The sequence below is a fragment of the Sorex fumeus genome, unplaced genomic scaffold (genome assembly GCF_029834395.1).
Source record: "Sorex fumeus unplaced genomic scaffold, SorFum_2.1 ptg000141l, whole genome shotgun sequence".
In the NCBI taxonomy this organism is placed as follows: Eukaryota; Metazoa; Chordata; class Mammalia; order Eulipotyphla; family Soricidae; genus Sorex; species Sorex fumeus.
In genome coordinates, this window is record NW_026606198.1 from 2,041,796 (window position 1) to 2,062,793 (window position 20,998).

General features: G+C 43.0%; 2 long non-coding RNA genes across 6 annotated transcripts; one reads left to right on the forward strand and one right to left on the reverse strand.

The window, feature by feature from the left end:
* Nucleotides 1–1,854: 1,854 nt before the first annotated feature.
* Nucleotides 1,855–11,174, reverse strand: LOC130015909 (uncharacterized). Of its 3 annotated transcripts, XR_008791191.1 has the most exons (6): nucleotides 11,038–11,174; nucleotides 9,259–9,316; nucleotides 7,537–7,634; nucleotides 5,456–5,530; nucleotides 2,490–2,554; nucleotides 1,855–1,923 (listed from the first exon to the last, which is right to left on the reverse strand). It is a non-coding gene; the product is annotated as an uncharacterized LOC130015909 (long non-coding RNA). The 3 variants fall into 3 exon arrangements; XR_008791192.1 differs by lacking the exon at nucleotides 9,259–9,316; XR_008791193.1 differs by lacking the exons at nucleotides 9,259–9,316; nucleotides 11,038–11,174 and adding an exon at nucleotides 9,142–9,236.
* Nucleotides 9,806–19,124, forward strand: LOC130015910 (uncharacterized). 3 transcript variants are annotated; one of them, XR_008791194.1, is made up of 6 exons: nucleotides 9,806–9,942; nucleotides 11,664–11,721; nucleotides 13,346–13,443; nucleotides 15,449–15,523; nucleotides 18,425–18,489; nucleotides 19,056–19,124. It is a non-coding gene; the product is annotated as an uncharacterized LOC130015910 (long non-coding RNA). The 3 variants fall into 3 exon arrangements; XR_008791195.1 differs by lacking the exon at nucleotides 11,664–11,721; XR_008791196.1 differs by lacking the exons at nucleotides 9,806–9,942; nucleotides 11,664–11,721 and adding an exon at nucleotides 11,744–11,838.
* Nucleotides 19,125–20,998: the final 1,874 nt, after the last annotated feature.

The window sequence follows — 20,998 nt, forward strand, 5'->3', positions numbered from 1 at the left end:
TGCAATACATACAACATTCAAAGTTATAGAGATATTCAGATTGCCATTTTCCTTACCATTGTTAAAAAAAACAACAAGGAAAATTTAAGCCTCCAATTTTGATAGATTATATTATGGTCTATATAATAGCATAACCTGTTGGAAGAACTTTTATATCCAACAAACAAACATAGACTATGACTCAAAATAAAATCACAACATAGAGCAAGAACTTTACTTTGCATTTGTTAGTATAATAGGGTACAAATTCACATGCTTGCAAAAGTGGAGATGAAACAACAATCAGCAAACTTGTAGGTCACCAGGAAGCTGAAGGTTTGGGAAACAGAGAAGCTATTTCCACTTTAATCTTGTCCCTTGAGTAGTGGCATAGGAGAAGACTCAAGAACAAAAAATGAGAGCAACCAAGGATAATTTACTAAAATTCACCTTTAAAAAAGACTGAATCTGGGGCTGGAGCGATAGCACAGCGGGTAGGGCATTTGCCTTGCACGCGGCTGACCCAGGTTCGATTCCCAGCATCCCAGATGGTCCCCTGAGTACCGCCATGGGTAATTCCTGAGTGCAGAGCCAGGAGTAAACCCTGTGCATCGCTGGGTGTGACCCAAAAAGTCAAAACCAAAAAAAAAAAAAAAAAAAAAAGATTGAATCTGCCATCTTGGATCTCTGCACCTGGTGTAACTCCCATAGTACAGTCTTTGGCATAAGTTAAATAACATATTCCCCATTCAGATGCCATGTAATTTTGAATTGATAGGCCATACAAATACAAACTAACTGTGGCTAGTCAGTAACTTGTAGCTAAATATCAGATAAGCATTAACATAGAACTCTGAAAGGGAAGGGGAAAAAATACGATAAAAAGAATGGAATTTTAAACTATCACACAGTATTTAATCACCTTTATGGGGAAAAAGTGATTAGGGAAAAAAAGTGAATAGAAAATAGAAAAGACAGGAGTATTTTGAAATGTTTACTAATTACCATAAATATATTTGTAATTGAGGTAACTGCTATAACTTCAAGCCCCATTCGTATCCTTTTTTGTTTTTCACAGTAAGCGTTCCAGGTATCTTCGTTAAACCCATAATTAAAATAATCAGAAAGGTCAGCGCCTAAAAAGAAGACACAACTTTTGTATGCAAGTATTTCAATCCTATTTTTATGCAGCAAATAAAATATAAAAATGTAAATGATAAGTTCTATAAGTATAAATACTTCTTCAAATTTTACTAGTTCTCCCGATTATTACTCTAGCACCACAAAACTATGTTTTTAATGAAATTTCCTTTATAAATGGCATTATAAGAAAATACTATGCTATGCAAGACTAATATAATGCTAAGCTACTGTTACAATTTAGCAACACAGGTCATTACTGCGAATTATGCTTAGGACATTTATAATGACATTTACAAAAATCCTATGAATACTATTGATACTGAAAGTTAGGTACTTCTCTAATGACTTTAATACAAAACATCTTTTAAAAATCTGCAATCCAGAGAGATAAGTCAAAGAACTAGAATGAATGCTTTGAATATAGATGCCCAGGTTTGATCACAAGCACACAGGTAACCAGTCATTGCCAGCAGACCTCAAGCACCATCAGGTGTTCCCAAGAAAAATCCAGTCCTCTTCTGCTGGGGAAACAGCTCGAGTATTAGAGCACATGCTCAGTGGCCTGGAGCACACTCCCGGGTACCACAATGTTCATCCCAGAAGACTGAGCATCACACACACTGAGTGCCCCAGGACCTTGAGGGTCACTGAGGCTGGTCCCAGGGAGGGGTATGGAGTCATTTATCATCTTACCAGGTTTACACCATGGTTTATCTTCAAAAGAATACAAATCTACCTCCAAGAGTGGAACTCCATTAATACTTCTAGGTGCATCGAGCTCTACCCCTTTGACTTTTGTTCCTTTTTTAACAAATACAAAATAGAGAAAGAATGGCATGAGCAAGATACTGAGAGAAAAACAGAAAACACCATTTTACTAGTGATAGCTCTCAATAAAACAAAGGCTTCAATGAGAACATTAGAGTCAGGCATACTATAGGAATAAGCACGTTATCAATAACAGTAAGTTTAAACTTTAGGGAAGAAACTCTAAGATAAAGTGTACGGATTAGGAACTTGTTAACTCATTCAAATAAATTCCTGTACCAATATGTACCAATAACTTCCAGGTGTTAAATCCCTTTTTATATGCTGTGAACTATAACAGGTCTTACAGGGTTGTACAAACAAGTTAAAATCAAAAGAGGGAAAGAAACCTCGTGACCCACAAACTCTACAAATACGTATTCTCTTACAAAGCCTTTCACAGAGAAAAGTTTCCCCATCCTTGAGACACAAGTTTAAACGACTCTCTTGAATTGAACTGAAGCACTCTTCAGATCACCTGTGATAGCTACTATAGTCTGTACGTTATTCAGGCATAGTCATTACTTTCCTACTGATGCACTGGCAAATACAAATTTTACCTGTAGTTCCATAAACTCTTCCTCCTGTCTTGATATTAAGATTCACTGGTGCTTTTCCGTAACTCCTAAGAACAACAAAAATTATTCTGATAATCCTGAACTAAACAAAAATAGCAATATACTCCATGTATACAAGTTATACATATATAGACTGACATTGACTAACATGTTTTAAAAAAGTGGGTGTGGGGGAGGGTTCCGAAGTGCTGATTAGGGGACCTAAGGGTCCCTTCCTGCCATTACTGTGGTCGGCAGTTCAATGCCTGGGTCTGAGAATGCAATGTTCTTCAAGCACTGCAGTACCAAGGATTATCTAGAGTACCCCAGTTGTGCTCAGAGACCTTCAGAGCCAATTCAGCAATGCTCGGGGGACGAGGTGGTGTCGGGGATCAAACTAAACTGGTTACAGGCAAATCAAGTGACTTAACTCGCTGTACTATTTCTCTGACCCCTAGGGGGAAAAAAGTCTTAATTTTTTGTCACTTATTAAACAAAAAATTTAAAAAAAAAAACAGATATTCTGGGATCAAGAAAGATAGTGCTGAAGGCCTTCAAAAGTACCCCCAGATGTGTCCTTGGAAGCACCTGAGCACGACTGGAACAATACGACCACATACATTGGCCCTCAAATTAAACCACCTACCATTGGGCTGAGAATCACTCGCAGTGAGGCCTGGGCCACCTGAACAAAGGGAGGACTCTTCCACAAAAGAAACAATTACATCTTATATGTTTGGGTTAGGGCACATACATAATATGAGCATGACCTGGGCATCATCCCCAACACAATCTGACCCCTCGCACACTGCCAGATTATTATCCAGGGGTCCCAAGCACTGTCACTGCTGCTCAAACAGCCAAGAATCAACAGGAGGAAATCCCCAAGGGCAAGGGGGCCCCGGAGCAACACCTGGCAGGCCTATCCCTAAAAAAATTCATTCCAGGCCATTAGCACTGAACACCACTTAGGAAGCCACCCCACTCCCCAATTCTCCCATGCCCCCCCAAAAGGGGGTCTTAAAAGTTGAATGTTTTTTTCTTCAAAAACCTACCTGCCAGTACATGTCCCACTGTTACACACTTCCCAAGAAACTAAGCTGGTCAAGGGAAAGTAGCACTGTAGCACCGTCCTCCCGTTGTTTATCGATTTGCTCGAGCGGGCACCAGTAACGTCTCACAACAAATTGGGAGACTTGTTCTTACTGTTTTTGGCATATTAAATACATCACAGGTAGCTTGCCAGACTTTACCCTGGGGGCGAGATACTCTCGGGCGGAGGAATCGAACCCAGGTCGCCATGTTGGCCACATGCAAGGCAAACGCCTTACCCACTGTGCTGTCACTCCAGCCCTAAAGCGTAAGTAACACATTTATATATACATCTTGTCCTCATTTCCTTGCCTCCTACTTAATTCAGTAGTCAGCAATCCTGTAAGAAAGAAGTAATAAGAAATAGTCCTTGTTTTATAATCCAGTGATCTCCTTTAGGCTCTCACTGCATTCAATACTGTTAGTAGATCGTCTTTCAAATACATGGACTACTTTTGTCCATAAAATAAATTCATAAAATGAAATCAATCTAAACCAAAACCAGAATGTGGTTGTTGGTGTAAGTGGTTAATGACGGAGAGAAAACAATAGGGAACAGGTTTCTAGAATGCGAGTACCATTCCATATCCTGATCTGCGTGGAAGTTACATGAAAACGAAACACTTGTAAAGATGAACTCAATTTCAATTAACGTAGTAAAATATACCTGAAAACAGAGGGAAAAGCTAAAATTTGGAGCCAGAACCCCATTCACATTCAAGGTTTAGCCAATATTACTTATGTGATTTTGGCCTAAGACCTGTATACATTTTCCTTAACAGTAATTTAGATAGCCACGAAGTGCTAGATCCCACATACCTGGGAGTCCAAAGGAATTTCAAGCAAGTATGTGAAAGTATTTCATTTTAACATGAATCTCCCACATTGACCAGATCAGTTATATTTTCAATTAACGTCTCGACAAGCCGTGAAGCCATTGAGTTCTCCAAGTTACCCATAATTCTGTTTAGTACTCAAAAGTATCTTCTTTATCCCCCCATTTTAACTTAGATCAAAGAATATAACATGGATTCACAGTCAGCCTTCTAGAGAGGTCTGTGCTAATGGACCCCTCCCTCACTTTCCACTTACCTCTCCACCCTCTACAGCCCAACTCTGCAACTTTCATCCACAAAAACTGTCTCTCCACAGCTCTTTTTCATGGTCATTTTCACTCATCCCCTCCTGATAATTCTTTTCAAAATTTTTTGGATGTTTCACAATCATCAGTTTGCTCCTGGCCGAATTCCACTATCCGGATAAGTCTCATCCAGAAATTAATTTTGAAAAACTCCAGCATGCAGGTTTTGTGATTGAAATCTCCAGCTTTCATGAGGTCAGGGAGGGTTCCCTCCCTCCATGTATCCCTGTTCTTCTGGAAGCCCGGCAGGAACACCTCCAGCGCCATGTGAGCTCTCTCACAGGCCATGATCCAGAATAAATTAGAATAACAAACTTAGAAATAAATCTTGAAAGAGATCAAGAATTTCTCTCGGATCCTGCACAAGGCTGAGTCATCCAGAGGCAACCCAGAGAGGAACGGGTGAATCCCCACGTCCACCCAAACAGAGTGCCAGCAGCCAAAAACCTCCACATTCCACAATCAGCTTTCAGAGATCGGGCACAGACTACCCTCTGTGCTTCTGGAAGCCCAGCCGTCAGGCCTATGCCCCAAAGCCACCAGTTAAGAATTTCACTCCATCTGTTACTCCGTCAACACTTTTGGACACCCTGGAGTGTGTGGATGCAATTCTGGCTACGCAACATCTCTAACTCTGTAACACTGTTAAGCCAGAAGTAGCACACCAGACTGGATGGTATGTAATATGAAAGGCAACCAATTTCAATTGACAAAATCTATATACAGAAGGCTTTACCTGTAACGTCTTAGTAATCTCTTACACAAGGTTTAAGGGCTCCATGGTGAGATAGAAGAATCTTCACTACCGGGGCTGGAGCAAAAAAGCAAACAAAGAAAAAATTCACAATCTTTCTTCTAAGGAAACAGTTTTTGATCATCCTTTTATCAAATTATTTATAACGAGCAATGTAAAATAAATAATAGTGGGTCTGCTATGGGGGCACGTTCAAGTGGTAGTTGGGAAAATTGGAAATAATGGTGGTGAGAAGGTGCAATGGTGGTGGACTGGTGTTGGAATATTAAATGTCTGTAATTAATGACTAAAAATCTGTTTTTTTTTTATTTTGCTTTTTGGGTCACACCCGGCGATGCACAGGGGTTACTCCTGGCTCTGCACTCAGGAGTTACTCCTGGCGGTGCTCAGCGGACCATATGGGATGCTGGGAATCGAACCTGGGTGGGCCCCATGCAAGGCAAACGCCCTGCCCGCTGTGTTATCTCTGCAGCCCCTAAAAATCACGGATTTAGGATTTAGTCACGGTCCTCCCGCTATTCATCGCTTTGCTCGAGCGGGCCCAGTAGCGTCTCCATCGGAGACTTTGTTGTTACTGTGTCTGGCATATCGAATACGTCACGGGGAGCTTGCCAGGCTCTGCCGTGCGGGCGAGATACTCTCGGCAGCTTGCCGGGCTCTCCGAGAGGGGCGGAGGAATCGAACTCGGGTCGGCCATATTGGCCGCTTGCAAGGCAAACGCCTTACTGCTGTGCTATCTCTCCAGCCCCTAAAAATCATTTTAAATTATTTTTTTAAAAAAATATACTATCAAGTTACACTGTATGCAGAGATTCAAGATAGGAGATTTAGTCTTTTTTTAAGTGAATTTTCATAAATTATCTTCTTCAGCAGGGAAGCTGCTGGCTTACTCTGGATTCAGCATCTCACGCAGACAGCAATTCAAAGCTACAGAAAAATCTGGAACGAACTCTGAAATATAGTTTTAAAATACATTTTAAAATATTTTAAAACTTCGGGGCCAGATAGATAGCACAGCAGGTTAGGCACTTGCCTTGCACACAGTTGATTAGGGTTGGATCCCTGACACCCGGTATGGTCCCTAAAACTCAACAGGAAGGATCCTTGAGCACAGAGATAGGAGCAAGCCCTGAGCACAGCTGGGTGTGGCTCCAACCCTCACCCCTGCTAAATATATATTTTTTAAAGGATCGGTTCCAGAGTAACACCTGAATATCTCTGGGTGTGCTCCTACTCCCCCAAACTAAAGAAACAAGCCATAGAGAGTTTAAAAATAAAAGCCTTCTGATTTTTTAAAAATCAATTAAAAAACTGAATTAAAAATATTAAAATCCTAGAGCTAAGAAAATAGCTCAAATAAAAGCACATGCCTAACATGTCAGATCCTGTACCATGAATACCACTGAAAGTATCCCCAACACTACCAGTTTTGGGCCTTATTTTAAAATATATACATATATAACATACATAAAAAAACAAAGCTCAAGATTGGAAGAATACAAGCTGCAATTTAATAGTTTCTAAATCTAAAAATTTGTAGCACTCATTTTACAAAAACACTTTCAGTCCTAGAATTACAAATTACTGATTCCATGCAACTTTTATAATTCAATTCACCATTAGGAAGGAAATGTTTTCCATGGCTAAGTATTTTTTGAGACATAAATAACAAAGAATTTGTTTTAGGTGTTCAACATGACTTGACATACATATACATACATATATGTATGTATATAAACTGCAAAATGCTGATCACAGCAATTTAACATTCATCATCACAGTTTTCATTTTCTTCTTATAAGAATGTTTAAGATGTACAACTTTTAGTAACTGAAAGTAAGACTTAAATAAGAATGCTTTCATATCATGATATGATAAAAAATGTAAAACCAACAGAATCTATCACTAACGTCTTAATAATGGCACCCAGTTTTTGATACAGGACTGTTAGTTAAAGAAGTAAAGGATGTATTTCAGTGGGAGAGCACATGCTTCACATGTATGTGGTCCTGGGATCAATTCCCTGCACCATAAGACTTGAAATTGAAAATTTAAAAACTTACCCATATTGTGGTGCTCCCGTTATAATGTCTCCGATAGTGACATGAACATCATCCTCATCATCATCACTGTCACTATCATATTCAGTTTCAGTCACTTTCTGTACCAACATAAACAGTAATAAAATAGATTCAATAATGCACCTTCAACATGAATAACTGAAACAGTAACCAATTTGTTTCATCTATGGGTTTAGAGTTATGAAACCAATGTTTCCATTTCTTCTTTGTAAATTTAATGTTTTAAAAACTAAAAAAGAGTGATAGAAATGTGAAAAGAGGCTGTCAAGAAGTTTTTGTATGACAAACTAATGTATCTTTATGCGTAAAGCTTTCTCTCTTGCAAAAAGGATCTAAGGGAATGTGCTAAGATATCCAGCAGATAGAACCATAAAAAGTAGGCATTTGAAGAACTTTTGGCAAAAGGAATGTGAAGATAAGAGTGAAAAATTAATTATGGAGCTGGAGCCATAGCATTGCAGGGAGGGCATTTGCCTTGCGCACGGCTGACCCTGGACTCGATTACCAGCATCCCATATGGTCCCTGAGCACTGCCAGGAATAATTCCTGAGTGCAGAGCCAGTGCATCAGCAGGTGTGCCCCGAAAAGAAAAAAAAATTAATCATACTAGGCACAGTGTTAGGTTAAAAAGCAACAAAATGTTACCAAAGAGCTCACCAGTCATGGCATTCATTTATATCTTAGAAGAGGTCTTGCCACAAAATGACCGGGAATATATTTTATCTGAAAAATGAAAAAACATCAGCATACTTAGGAAATCTCTTAGGAAAGTGTTATTCTGGCTCTAAACAGCTATTTTGTCCATAGTATCCTTTTGGTTAACTTTAAAAAAAAGGACCATTTAAACCAGTATTTATCAATAAGAGACGGTATGAGACCAGGATGTTCCAAGGGGCAACGGCAGAATTCCCATGGGTGGGAGAAAGCAGGAGACTAGAGGACCATTAGCAGGAGAGGGCAGGCCACCAGGCCACACGTGGAAAAAAAGGCTGGAAGGGGCCAGAGTCTGAAAAAGACGGAAAACCATGAACCTGGGAAAAACATTTTTACCAGGACAAGTTTAATCCTGCAGAGTACCAATCTCTTTCTCTCATAGAAATAATTGGTAAAGGTAAAGGCCCTCCCGTTGATCGTCGATTTGCTCGAGCGGGCCCAGTAACGTCTCCATTGGAGACTGTGTTGTTACTGTGTCTGGCATATCGAATACTCTCGGCAGCTTGCCGGGCTCTCCGAGAGGGGCGGAGGAATCGAACTCGGGTCAGCCATGTTGGCCGCGTGTAAGGCGAACGCCCTACCCGCTGTGCTATCGCTCCAGCCCAGAAATAATTGAATATATTAAAATCTTCAAAAGACCATGGTAAAATAATCCTGCAAAACATCACTTTGAAGGTGAATGAGGTCAGAGACCAACATACAAAATAACATCTTGCTTAAAAACAAAACCAAAAAAGCCAATTATTTCTTAAAAGAACTGTGATCATCTAACAGGTTCAGAACTCAAATGAAAGCAATAAACCTCTGCACACACTCTATTTCATCTGAACACCTTCCCACTATTTCTTTTCACTGTGCATCAAATAAAAATACCTGACAGCGAGATTGTGCAGGATACTCCAAAGTCTAGCTAAATGTAGACTTTCTTCTTAACTAGAAATCTACAGATTTTAAATACGGAAGCGACTGAATTCCAAAGCCTTATGTTACCGGTTTAGGAACACCATTTTCAGCAGCTTCCTCTTCAATTCCAGATGGAGGACTGGCACTACAAATAAAAACAAGTACACGTGTCTGTGGTTACTTTCGGGCAAGTGCCCGACTGTCGGGCAAGAGGCGCCCTTTTCCGCAGGTGCGTCCACGCGCACTGGCCCTCGGGAAAGGAGCCGTTGGCGGGGCGGGGCGGCGCCGTCCCCGGGGCGATGGGCGAAGCGCTGAGGACGGGAGGGCGGTGCGGGCAGCTCGGAGGCCGGGGAGGGCGTCCCGGCCGGGGGCCGCGAGGACAGAGCAAGGCTTCGCGGCAGGAGCGCCGGGGAGCACCGGGCGGCAGGTACCGGCGGCGGCAGCGGGGGCGGCGGCGGCAGGCACGTGGTGAGGCGCGCGCAGCGCGGCTTGTGCGCACGCGCAGCGGCGACCCAGCGGCGCGGCGGCGGCGACCTGAGCCTGACTGCGCCTGCGCGCGGCCGAGGCCCCGCCCCCCCCCCAAGAGATCCCGCCCCGCCTCGCAGGGAGGCTTTCTCGCCCGCTGAAAAGGAAAGAAAGAAAAGGAAAGAAAGGAAAGAGAGAAAAGGAAAGGAAAGAAAAGGAAAGAAAGGAAAGAAAAGGAAAGAAAGGAAAGAAAGGAAAGGAAAGAAAAGGAAAGAAAGGAAAGAGAGAAAAGGAAAGAAAGAAAAGGTAAAAAGGAAGCCCCCATGGGCAAAGCAAGAGGGATTTGCAGAGGGCGGGTGGGGGGGGGGAGGCGCAGCTGACGCGGACGCGGGCGAGAAAGCCTCGCTGCGAGGCGGGGCCGGATCTCTTGGGGGCGGGGCCTCGGTCCCGCGCAGGCGCAGGCGCAGTCAGGCTCAGGTCGCCGCCGCCGCGCCGCTGGGTCGCCGCTGCGCGTGCGCACAAGCCGCGCTGCGTGCGCCTCACCATGTGCCTTTCGCCGCCGCCGCCGCCCCCGCCGCCGCCCCCGCTGCCGCCCCCGCCCCCGCCGCCGGTACCTGCCGCCCGGTGCTCCCCGGCGCTCCTCCCGCGAAGCCTCGCTCTGTCCTCGCGTCCCCCGGCCGGGACGCCCTCCCCGGCCTCCGAGCTGCCCGCACCGCCCTCCTGTCCTCAGCGCTTCGCCCAGCGCCCCGGGAACGGCGCCGCCCCCGCCCCGCCAACGGCTCCTTTCCTGAGGGTCCTTATCTATAAGACGGAAACCGGTTAATCCGCACTCTCAGAATTACTTTATTTTATTTTGCTTTTTGGGGGGGTCACACCCGGCGACGCTCAGGGCTTCCTCCCGGCTCTGCGCTCGGGAATTACCCGGCGGTGCTCGGGGGACCCTGTGGGATGCTGGGAATCGAACCTGGGTCAGCCACGTGCAAGGGAAACGCCCTCCCCACTGTGCTCTCACTCCGGCCCCCCAGAATTGCTTTATGAAGTTTAGTTTTGGGGCCACACTCTGCCTGCGTGGAACCATTCTTGGCGGGCGTTGGGGACCATGTGGGGTGATGGGGCTCCCACATGCCGGCGGCGGCAGCGGGGGCGGCGGCGGCAGCGGAGACCTGGTTCGGCGCGCGGCGCAGTTTTTGCGCACGCGCAGCGGCGATCCAGTGGCGCGGCTGCGGCGACCTGAGCCTGACTGCGCCTGCGCCTGCGCGGGACCGAGGCCCCGCCCCCAAGAGATCCCGCCCCGCCTCGCAGCGAGGCTTTCTCGCCCGCGTCCGCGTCAGCTGCGCCTCCCCCCCCCCACCCGCCCTCTGCAAATCCCTCTTGCTTTGCCCATGGGGGCTTCCTTTTTACCTTTTCTTTCTTTCCTTTTCTCTCTTTCCTTTCTTTCCTTTTCTTTCCTTTCCTTTCTTTCCTTTCTTTCCTTTTCTTTCCTTTCTTTCCTTTTCTTTCCTTTCCTTTTCTCTCTTTCCTTTCTTTCCTTTTCTTTCTTTCCTTTTCAGCGGGCGAGAAAGCCTCCCTGCGAGGCGGGGCGGGATCTCTTGGGGGGGGGGCGGGGCCTCGGCCGCGCGCAGGCGCAGTCAGGCTCAGGTCGCCGCCGCCGCGCCGCTGGGTCGCCGCTGCGCGTGCGCACAAGCCGCGCCGCGCGCGCCTCACCACGTGCCTGCCGCCGCCGCCCCCGCTGCCGCCGCCGGTACCTGCAGCCCGGTGCTCCCCGGCGCTCCTGCCGCGAAGCCTTGCTCTGTCCTCGCGGCCCCCGGCCGGGACGCCCTCCCCGGCCTCCGAGCTGCCCGCACCGCCCTCCCGTCCTCAGCGCTTCGCCCATCGCCCCGGGGACGGCGCCGCCCCGCCCCGCCAACGGCTCCTTTCCCGAGGGCCAGTGCGCGTGGACGCACCTGCGGAAAAGGGCGCCTCTTGCCCGACAGTCGGGCACTTGCCCGAAAGTAACCACAGACACGTGTACTTGTTTTTATTTGTAGTGCCAGTCCTCCATCTGGAATTGAAGAGGAAGCTGCTGAAAATGGTGTTCCTAAACCGGTAACATAAGGCTTTGGAATTCAGTCGCTTCCGTATTTAAAATCTGTAGATTTCTAGTTAAGAAGAAAGTCTACATTTAGCTAGACTTTGGAGTATCCTGCACAATCTCGCTGTCAGGTATTTTTATTTGATGCACAGTGAAAAGAAATAGTGGGAAGGTGTTCAGATGAAATAGAGTGTGTGCAGAGGTTTATTGCTTTCATTTGAGTTCTGAACCTGTTAGATGATCACAGTTCTTTTAAGAAATAATTGGCTTTTTTGGTTTTGTTTTTAAGCAAGATGTTATTTTGTATGTTGGTCTCTGACCTCATTCACCTTCAAAGTGATGTTTTGCAGGATTATTTTACCATGGTCTTTTGAAGATTTTAATATATTCAATTATTTCTGGGCTGGAGCGATAGCACAGCGGGTAGGGCGTTCGCCTTACACGCGGCCAACATGGCTGACCCGAGTTCGATTCCTCCGCCCCTCTCGGAGAGCCCGGCAAGCTGCCGAGAGTATTCGATATGCCAGACACAGTAACAACACAGTCTCCAATGGAGACGTTACTGGGCCCGCTCGAGCAAATCGACGATCAACGGGAGGGCCTTTACCTTTACCAATTATTTCTATGAGAGAAAGAGATTGGTACTCTGCAGGATTAAACTTGTCCTGGTAAAAATGTTTTTCCCAGGTTCATGGTTTTCCGTCTTTTTCAGACTCTGGCCCCTTCCAGCCTTTTTTTCCACGTGTGGCCTGGTGGCCTGCCCTCTCCTGCTAATGGTCCTCTAGTCTCCTGCTTTCTCCCACCCATGGGAATTCTGCCGTTGCCCCTTGGAACATCCTGGTCTCATACCGTCTCTTATTGATAAATACTGGTTTAAATGGTCCTTTTTTTTAAAGTTAACCAAAAGGATACTATGGACAAAATAGCTGTTTAGAGCCAGAATAACACTTTCCTAAGAGATTTCCTAAGTATGCTGATGTTTTTTCATTTTTCAGATAAAATATATTCCCGGTCATTTTGTGGCAAGACCTCTTCTAAGATATAAATGAATGCCATGACTGGTGAGCTCTTTGGTAACATTTTGTTGCTTTTTAACCTAACACTGTGCCTAGTATGATTAATTTTTTTTTCTTTTCGGGGCACACCTGCTGATGCACTGGCTCTGCACTCAGGAATTATTCCTGGCAGTGCTCAGGGACCATATGGGATGCTGGTAATCGAGTCCAGGGTCAGCCGTGCGCAAGGCAAATGCCCTCCCTGCAATGCTATGGCTCCAGCTCCATAATTAATTTTTCACTCTTATCTTCACATTCCTTTTGCCAAAAGTTCTTCAAATGCCTACTTTTTATGGTTCTATCTGCTGGATATCTTAGCACATTCCCTTAGATCCTTTTTGCAAGAGAGAAAGCTTTACGCATAAAGATACATTAGTTTGTCATACAAAAACTTCTTGACAGCCTCTTTTCACATTTCTATCACTCTTTTTTAGTTTTTAAAACATTAAATTTACAAAGAAGAAATGGAAACATTGGTTTCATAACTCTAAACCCATAGATGAAACAAATTGGTTACTGTTTCAGTTATTCATGTTGAAGGTGCATTATTGAATCTATTTTATTACTGTTTATGTTGGTACAGAAAGTGACTGAAACTGAATATGATAGTGACAGTGATGATGATGAGGATGATGTTCATGTCACTATCGGAGACATTATAACGGGAGCACCACAATATGGGTAAGTTTTTAAATTTTCAATTTCAAGTCTTATGGTGCAGGGAATTGATCCCAGGACCACATACATGTGAAGCATGTGCTCTCCCACTGAAATACATCCTTTACTTCTTTAACTAACAGTCCTGTATCAAAAACTGGGTGCCATTATTAAGACGTTAGTGATAGATTCTGTTGGTTTTACATTTTTTATCATATCATGATATGAAAGCATTCTTATTTAAGTCTTACTTTCAGTTACTAAAAGTTGTACATCTTAAACATTCTTATAAGAAGAAAATGAAACTGTGATGTTGAATGTTAAATTGCTGTGATCAGCATTTTGCAGTTTATATACATACATATATGTATGTATATGTATGTCAAGTCATGTTGAACACCTAAAACAAATTCTTTGTTATTTATGTCTCAAAAAATACTTAGCCATGGAAAACATTTCCTTCCTAATGGTGAATTGAATTATAAAAGTTGCATGGAATCAGTAATTTGTAATTCTAGGACTGAAAGTGTTTTTGTAAAATGAGTGCTACAAATTTTTAGATTTAGAAACTATTAAATTGCAGCTTGTATTCTTCCAATCTTGAGCTTTGTTTTTTTATGTATGTTATATATGTATATATTTTAAAATAAGGCCCAAAACTGGTAGTGTTGGGGATACTTTCAGTGGTATTCATGGTACAGGATCTGACATGTTAGGCATGTGCTTTTATTTGAGCTATTTTCTTAGCTCTAGGATTTTAATATTTTTAATTCAGTTTTTTAATTGATTTTTAAAAAATCAGAAGGCTTTTATTTTTAAACTCTCTATGGCTTGTTTCTTTAGTTTGGGGGAGTAGGAGCACACCCAGAGATATTCAGGTGTTACTCTGGAACCGATCCTTTAAAAAATATATATTTAGCAGGGGTGAGGGTTGGAGCCACACCCAGCTGTGCTCAGGGCTTGCTCCTATCTCTGTGCTCAAGGATCCTTCCTGTTGAGTTTTAGGGACCATACCGGGTGTCAGGGATCCAACCCTAATCAACTGTGTGCAAGGCAAGTGCCTAACCTGCTGTGCTATCTATCTGGCCCCGAAGTTTTAAAATATTTTAAAATGTATTTTAAAACTATATTTCAGAGTTCGTTCCAGATTTTTCTGTAGCTTTGAATTGCTGTCTGCGTGAGATGCTGAATCCAGAGTAAGCCAGCAGCTTCCCTGCTGAAGAAGATAATTTATGAAAATTCACTTAAAAAAAGACTAAATCTCCTATCTTGAATCTCTGCATACAGTGTAACTTGATAGTATATTTTTTTAAAAAAATAATTTAAAATGATTTTTAGGGGCTGGAGAGATAGCACAGCAGTAAGGCGTTTGCCTTGCAAGCGGCCAATATGGCCGACCCGAGTTCGATTCCTCCGCCCCTCTCGGAGAGCCCGGCAAGCTGCCGAGAGTATCTCGCCCGCACGGCAGAGCCTGGCAAGCTCCCCGTGACGTATTCGATATGCCAGACACAGTAACAACAAAGTCTCCGATGGAGACGCTACTGGGCCCGCTCGAGCAAAGCGATGAATAGCGGGAGGACCGTGACTAAATCCTAAATCCGTGATTTTTAGGGGCTGCAGAGATAACACAGCGGGCAGGGCGTTTGCCTTGCATGGGGCCCACCCAGGTTCGATTCCCAGCATCCCATATGGTCCGCTGAGCACCGCCAGGAGTAACTCCTGAGTGCAGAGCCAGGAGTAACCCCTGTGCATCGCCGGGTGTGACCCAAAAAGCAAAATAAAAAAAAAACAGATTTTTAGTCATTAATTACAGACATTTAATATTCCAACACCAGTCCACCACCATTGCACCTTCTCACCACCATTATTTCCAATTTTCCCAACTACCACTTGAACGTGCCCCCATAGCAGACCCACTATTATTTATTTTACATTGCTCGTTATAAATAATTTGATAAAAGGATGATCAAAAACTGTTTCCTTAGAAGAAAGATTGTGAATTTTTTCTTTGTTTGCTTTTTTGCTCCAGCCCCGGTAGTGAAGATTCTTCTATCTCACCATGGAGCCCTTAAACCTTGTGTAAGAGATTACTAAGACGTTACAGGTAAAGCCTTCTGTATATAGATTTTGTCAATTGAAATTGGTTGCCTTTCATATTACATACCATCCAGTCTGGTGTGCTACTTCTGGCTTAACAGTGTTACAGAGTTAGAGATGTTGCGTAGCCAGAATTGCATCCACACACTCCAGGGTGTCCAAAAGTGTTGACGGAGTAACAGATGGAGTGAAATTCTTAACTGGTGGCTTTGGGGCATAGGCCTGACGGCTGGGCTTCCAGAAGCACAGAGGGTAGTCTGTGCCCGATCTCTGAAAGCTGATTGTGGAATGTGGAGGTTTTTGGCTGCTGGCACTCTGTTTGGGTGGACGTGGGGATTCACCCGTTCCTCTCTGGGTTGCCTCTGGATGACTCAGCCTTGTGCAGGATCCGAGAGAAATTCTTGATCTCTTTCAAGATTTATTTCTAAGTTTGTTATTCTAATTTATTCTGGATCATGGCCTGTGAGAGAGCTCACATGGCGCTGGAGGTGTTCCTGCCGGGCTTCCAGAAGAACAGGGATACATGGAGGGAGGGAACCCTCCCTGACCTCATGAAAGCTGGAGATTTCAATCACAAAACCTGCATGCTGGAGTTTTTCAAAATTAATTTCTGGATGAGACTTATCCGGATAGTGGAATTCGGCCAGGAGCAAACTGATGATTGTGAAACATCCAAAAAATTTTGAAAAGAATTATCAGGAGGGGATGAGTGAAAATGACCATGAAAAAGAGCTGTGGAGAGACAGTTTTTGTGGATGAAAGTTGCAGAGTTGGGCTGTAGAGGGTGGAGAGGTAAGTGGAAAGTGAGGGAGGGGTCCATTAGCACAGACCTCTCTAGAAGGCTGACTGTGAATCCATGTTATATTCTTTGATCTAAGTTAAAATGGGGGGATAAAGAAGATACTTTTGAGTACTAAACAGAATTATGGGTAACTTGGAGAACTCAATGGCTTCACGGCTTGTCGAGACGTTAATTGAAAATATAACTGATCTGGTCAATGTGGGAGATTCATGTTAAAATGAAATACTTTCACATACTTGCTTGAAATTCCTTTGGACTCCCAGGTATGTGGGATCTAGCACTTCGTGGCTATCTAAATTACTGTTAAGGAAAATGTATACAGGTCTTAGGCCAAAATCACATAAGTAATATTGGCTAAACCTTGAATGTGAATGGGGTTCTGGCTCCAAATTTTAGCTTTTCCCTCTGTTTTCAGGTATATTTTACTACGTTAATTGAAATTGAGTTCATCTTTACAAGTGTTTCGTTTTCATGTAACTTCCACGCAGATCAGGATATGGAATGGTACTCGCATTCTAGAAACCTGTTCCCTATTGTTTTCTCTCCGTCATTAACCACTTACACCAACAACCACATTCTGGTTTTGGTTTAGATTGATTTCATTTTATGAATTTATTTTATGGACAAAAGTAGTCCATGTATTTGAAAGACGATCTACTAACAGTATTGAATGCAGTGAGAGCCTAAAGGAGATCACTGGATTATAAAACAAGGACTATTTCTTATTACTTCTTTCTTACAGGATTGCTGACTACTGAATTAAGTAGGAGGCAAGGAAATGAGGACAAGATGTATATATAAATGTGTTACTTACGCTTTAGGGCTGGAGTGACAGCACAGTGGGTAAGGCGTTTGCCTTGCATGTGGCCAACATGGCGACCTGGGTTCGATTCCTCCGCCCGAGAGTATCTCGCCCCCAGGGTAAAGTCTGGCAAGCTACCTGTGATGTATTTAATATGCCAAAAACAGTAAGAACAAGTCTCCCAATTTGTTGTGAGACGTTACTGGTGCCTGCTCGAGCAAATCGATAAACAACGGGAGGACGGTGCTACAGTGCTACTTTCCCTTGACCAGCTTAGTTTCTTGGGAAGTGTGTAACAGTGGGACATGTACTGGCAGGTAGGTTTTTGAAGAAAAAAACATTCAACTTTTAAGACCCCCTTTTGCGGGGGCATGGGAGAATTGGGGAGTGGGGTGGCTTCCTAAGTGGTGTTCAGTGCTAATGGCCTGGAATGAATTTTTTTAGGGATAGGCCTGCCAGGTGTTGCTCCGGGGCCCCCTTGCCCTTGGGGATTTCCTCCTGTTGATTCTTGGCTGTTTGAGCAGCAGTGACAGTGCTTGGGACCCCTGGATAATAATCTGGCAGTGTGCGAGGGGTCAGATTGTGTTGGGGATGATGCCCAGGTCATGCTCATATTATGTATGTGCCCTAACCCAAACATATAAGATGTAATTGTTTCTTTTGTGGAAGAGTCCTCCCTTTGTTCAGGTGGCCCAGGCCTCACTGCGAGTGATTCTCAGCCCAATGGTAGGTGGTTTAATTTGAGGGCCAATGTATGTGGTCGTATTGTTCCAGTCGTGCTCAGGTGCTTCCAAGGACACATCTGGGGGTACTTTTGAAGGCCTTCAGCACTATCTTTCTTGATCCCAGAATATCTGTTTTTTTTTTTAAATTTTTTGTTTAATAAGTGACAAAAAATTAAGACTTTTTTCCCCCTAGGGGTCAGAGAAATAGTACAGCGAGTTAAGTCACTTGATTTGCCTGTAACCAGTTTAGTTTGATCCCCGACACCACCTCGTCCCCCGAGCATTGCTGAATTGGCTCTGAAGGTCTCTGAGCACAACTGGGGTACTCTAGATAATCCTTGGTACTGCAGTGCTTGAAGAACATTGCATTCTCAGACCCAGGCATTGAACTGCCGACCACAGTAATGGCAGGAAGGGACCCTTAGGTCCCCTAATCAGCACTTCGGAACCCTCCCCCACACCCACTTTTTTAAAACATGTTAGTCAATGTCAGTCTATATATGTATAACTTGTATACATGGAGTATATTGCTATTTTTGTTTAGTTCAGGATTATCAGAATAATTTTTGTTGTTCTTAGGAGTTACGGAAAAGCACCAGTGAATCTTAATATCAAGACAGGAGGAAGAGTTTATGGAACTACAGGTAAAATTTGTATTTGCCAGTGCATCAGTAGGAAAGTAATGACTATGCCTGAATAACGTACAGACTATAGTAGCTATCACAGGTGATCTGAAGAGTGCTTCAGTTCAATTCAAGAGAGTCGTTTAAACTTGTGTCTCAAGGATGGGGAAACTTTTCTCTGTGAAAGGCTTTGTAAGAGAATACGTATTTGTAGAGTTTGTGGGTCACGAGGTTTCTTTCCCTCTTTTGATTTTAACTTGTTTGTACAACCCTGTAAGACCTGTTATAGTTCACAGCATATAAAAAGGGATTTAACACCTGGAAGTTATTGGTACATATTGGTACAGGAATTTATTTGAATGAGTTAACAAGTTCCTAATCCGTACACTTTATCTTAGAGTTTCTTCCCTAAAGTTTAAACTTACTGTTATTGATAACGTGCTTATTCCTATAGTATGCCTGACTCTAATGTTCTCATTGAAGCCTTTGTTTTATTGAGAGCTATCACTAGTAAAATGGTGTTTTCTGTTTTTCTCTCAGTATCTTGCTCATGCCATTCTTTCTCTATTTTGTATTTGTTAAAAAAGGAACAAAAGTCAAAGGGGTAGAGCTCGATGCACCTAGAAGTATTAATGGAGTTCCACTCTTGGAGGTAGATTTGTATTCTTTTGAAGATAAACCATGGTGTAAACCTGGTAAGATGATAAATGACTCCATACCCCTCCCTGGGACCAGCCTCAGTGACCCTCAAGGTCCTGGGGCACTCAGTGTGTGTGATGCTCAGTCTTCTGGGATGAACATTGTGGTACCCGGGAGTGTGCTCCAGGCCACTGAGCATGTGCTCTAATACTCGAGCTGTTTCCCCAGCAGAAGAGGACTGGATTTTTCTTGGGAACACCTGATGGTGCTTGAGGTCTGCTGGCAATGACTGGTTACCTGTGTGCTTGTGATCAAACCTGGGCATCTATATTCAAAGCATTCATTCTAGTTCTTTGACTTATCTCTCTGGATTGCAGATTTTTAAAAGATGTTTTGTATTAAAGTCATTAGAGAAGTACCTAACTTTCAGTATCAATAGTATTCATAGGATTTTTGTAAATGTCATTATAAATGTCCTAAGCATAATTCGCAGTAATGACCTGTGTTGCTAAATTGTAACAGTAGCTTAGCATTATATTAGTCTTGCATAGCATAGTATTTTCTTATAATGCCATTTATAAAGGAAATTTCATTAAAAACATAGTTTTGTGGTGCTAGAGTAATAATCGGGAGAACTAGTAAAATTTGAAGAAGTATTTATACTTATAGAACTTATCATTTACATTTTTATATTTTATTTGCTGCATAAAAATAGGATTGAAATACTTGCATACAAAAGTTGTGTCTTCTTTTTAGGCGCTGACCTTTCTGATTATTTTAATTATGGGTTTAACGAAGATACCTGGAACGCTTACTGTGAAAAACAAAAAAGGATACGAATGGGGCTTGAAGTTATAGCAGTTACCTCAATTACAAATATATTTATGGTAATTAGTAAACATTTCAAAATACTCCTGTCTTTTCTATTTTCTATTCACTTTTTTTCCCTAATCACTTTTTCCCCATAAAGGTGATTAAATACTGTGTGATAGTTTAAAATTCCATTCTTTTTATCGTATTTTTTCCCCTTCCCTTTCAGAGTTCTATGTTAATGCTTATCTGATATTTAGCTACAAGTTACTGACTAGCCACAGTTAGTTTGTATTTGTATGGCCTATCAATTCAAAATTACATGGCATCTGAATGGGGAATATGTTATTTAACTTATGCCAAAGACTGTACTATGGGAGTTACACCAGGTGCAGAGATCCAAGATGGCAGATTCAATCTTTTTTTTTTTTTTTTTTTTGGTTTTGACTTTTTGGGTCACACCCAGCGATGCACAGGGTTTACTCCTGGCTCTGCACTCAGGAATTACCCATGGCGGTACTCAGGGGACCATCTGGGATGCTGGGAATCGAACCTGGGTCAGCCGCGTGCAAGGCAAATGCCCTACCCGCTGTGCTATCGCTCCAGCCCCAGATTCAGTCTTTTTTAAAGGTGAATTTTAGTAAATTATCCTTGGTTGCTCTCATTTTTTGTTCTTGAGTCTTCTCCTATGCCACTACTCAAGGGACAAGATTAAAGTGGAAATAGCTTCTCTGTTTCCCAAACCTTCAGCTTCCTGGTGACCTACAAGTTTGCTGATTGTTGTTTCATCTCCACTTTTGCAAGCATGTGAATTTGTACCCTATTATACTAACAAATGCAAAGTAAAGTTCTTGCTCTATGTTGTGATTTTATTTTGAGTCATAGTCTATGTTTGTTTGTTGGATATAAAAGTTCTTCCAACAGGTTATGCTATTATATAGACCATAATATAATCTATCAAAATTGGAGGCTTAAATTTTCCTTGTTGTTTTTTTTAACAATGGTAAGGAAAATGGCAATCTGAATATCTCTATAACTTTGAATGTTGTATGTATTGCAGTTTGGGCATTCTTTAAGAAAA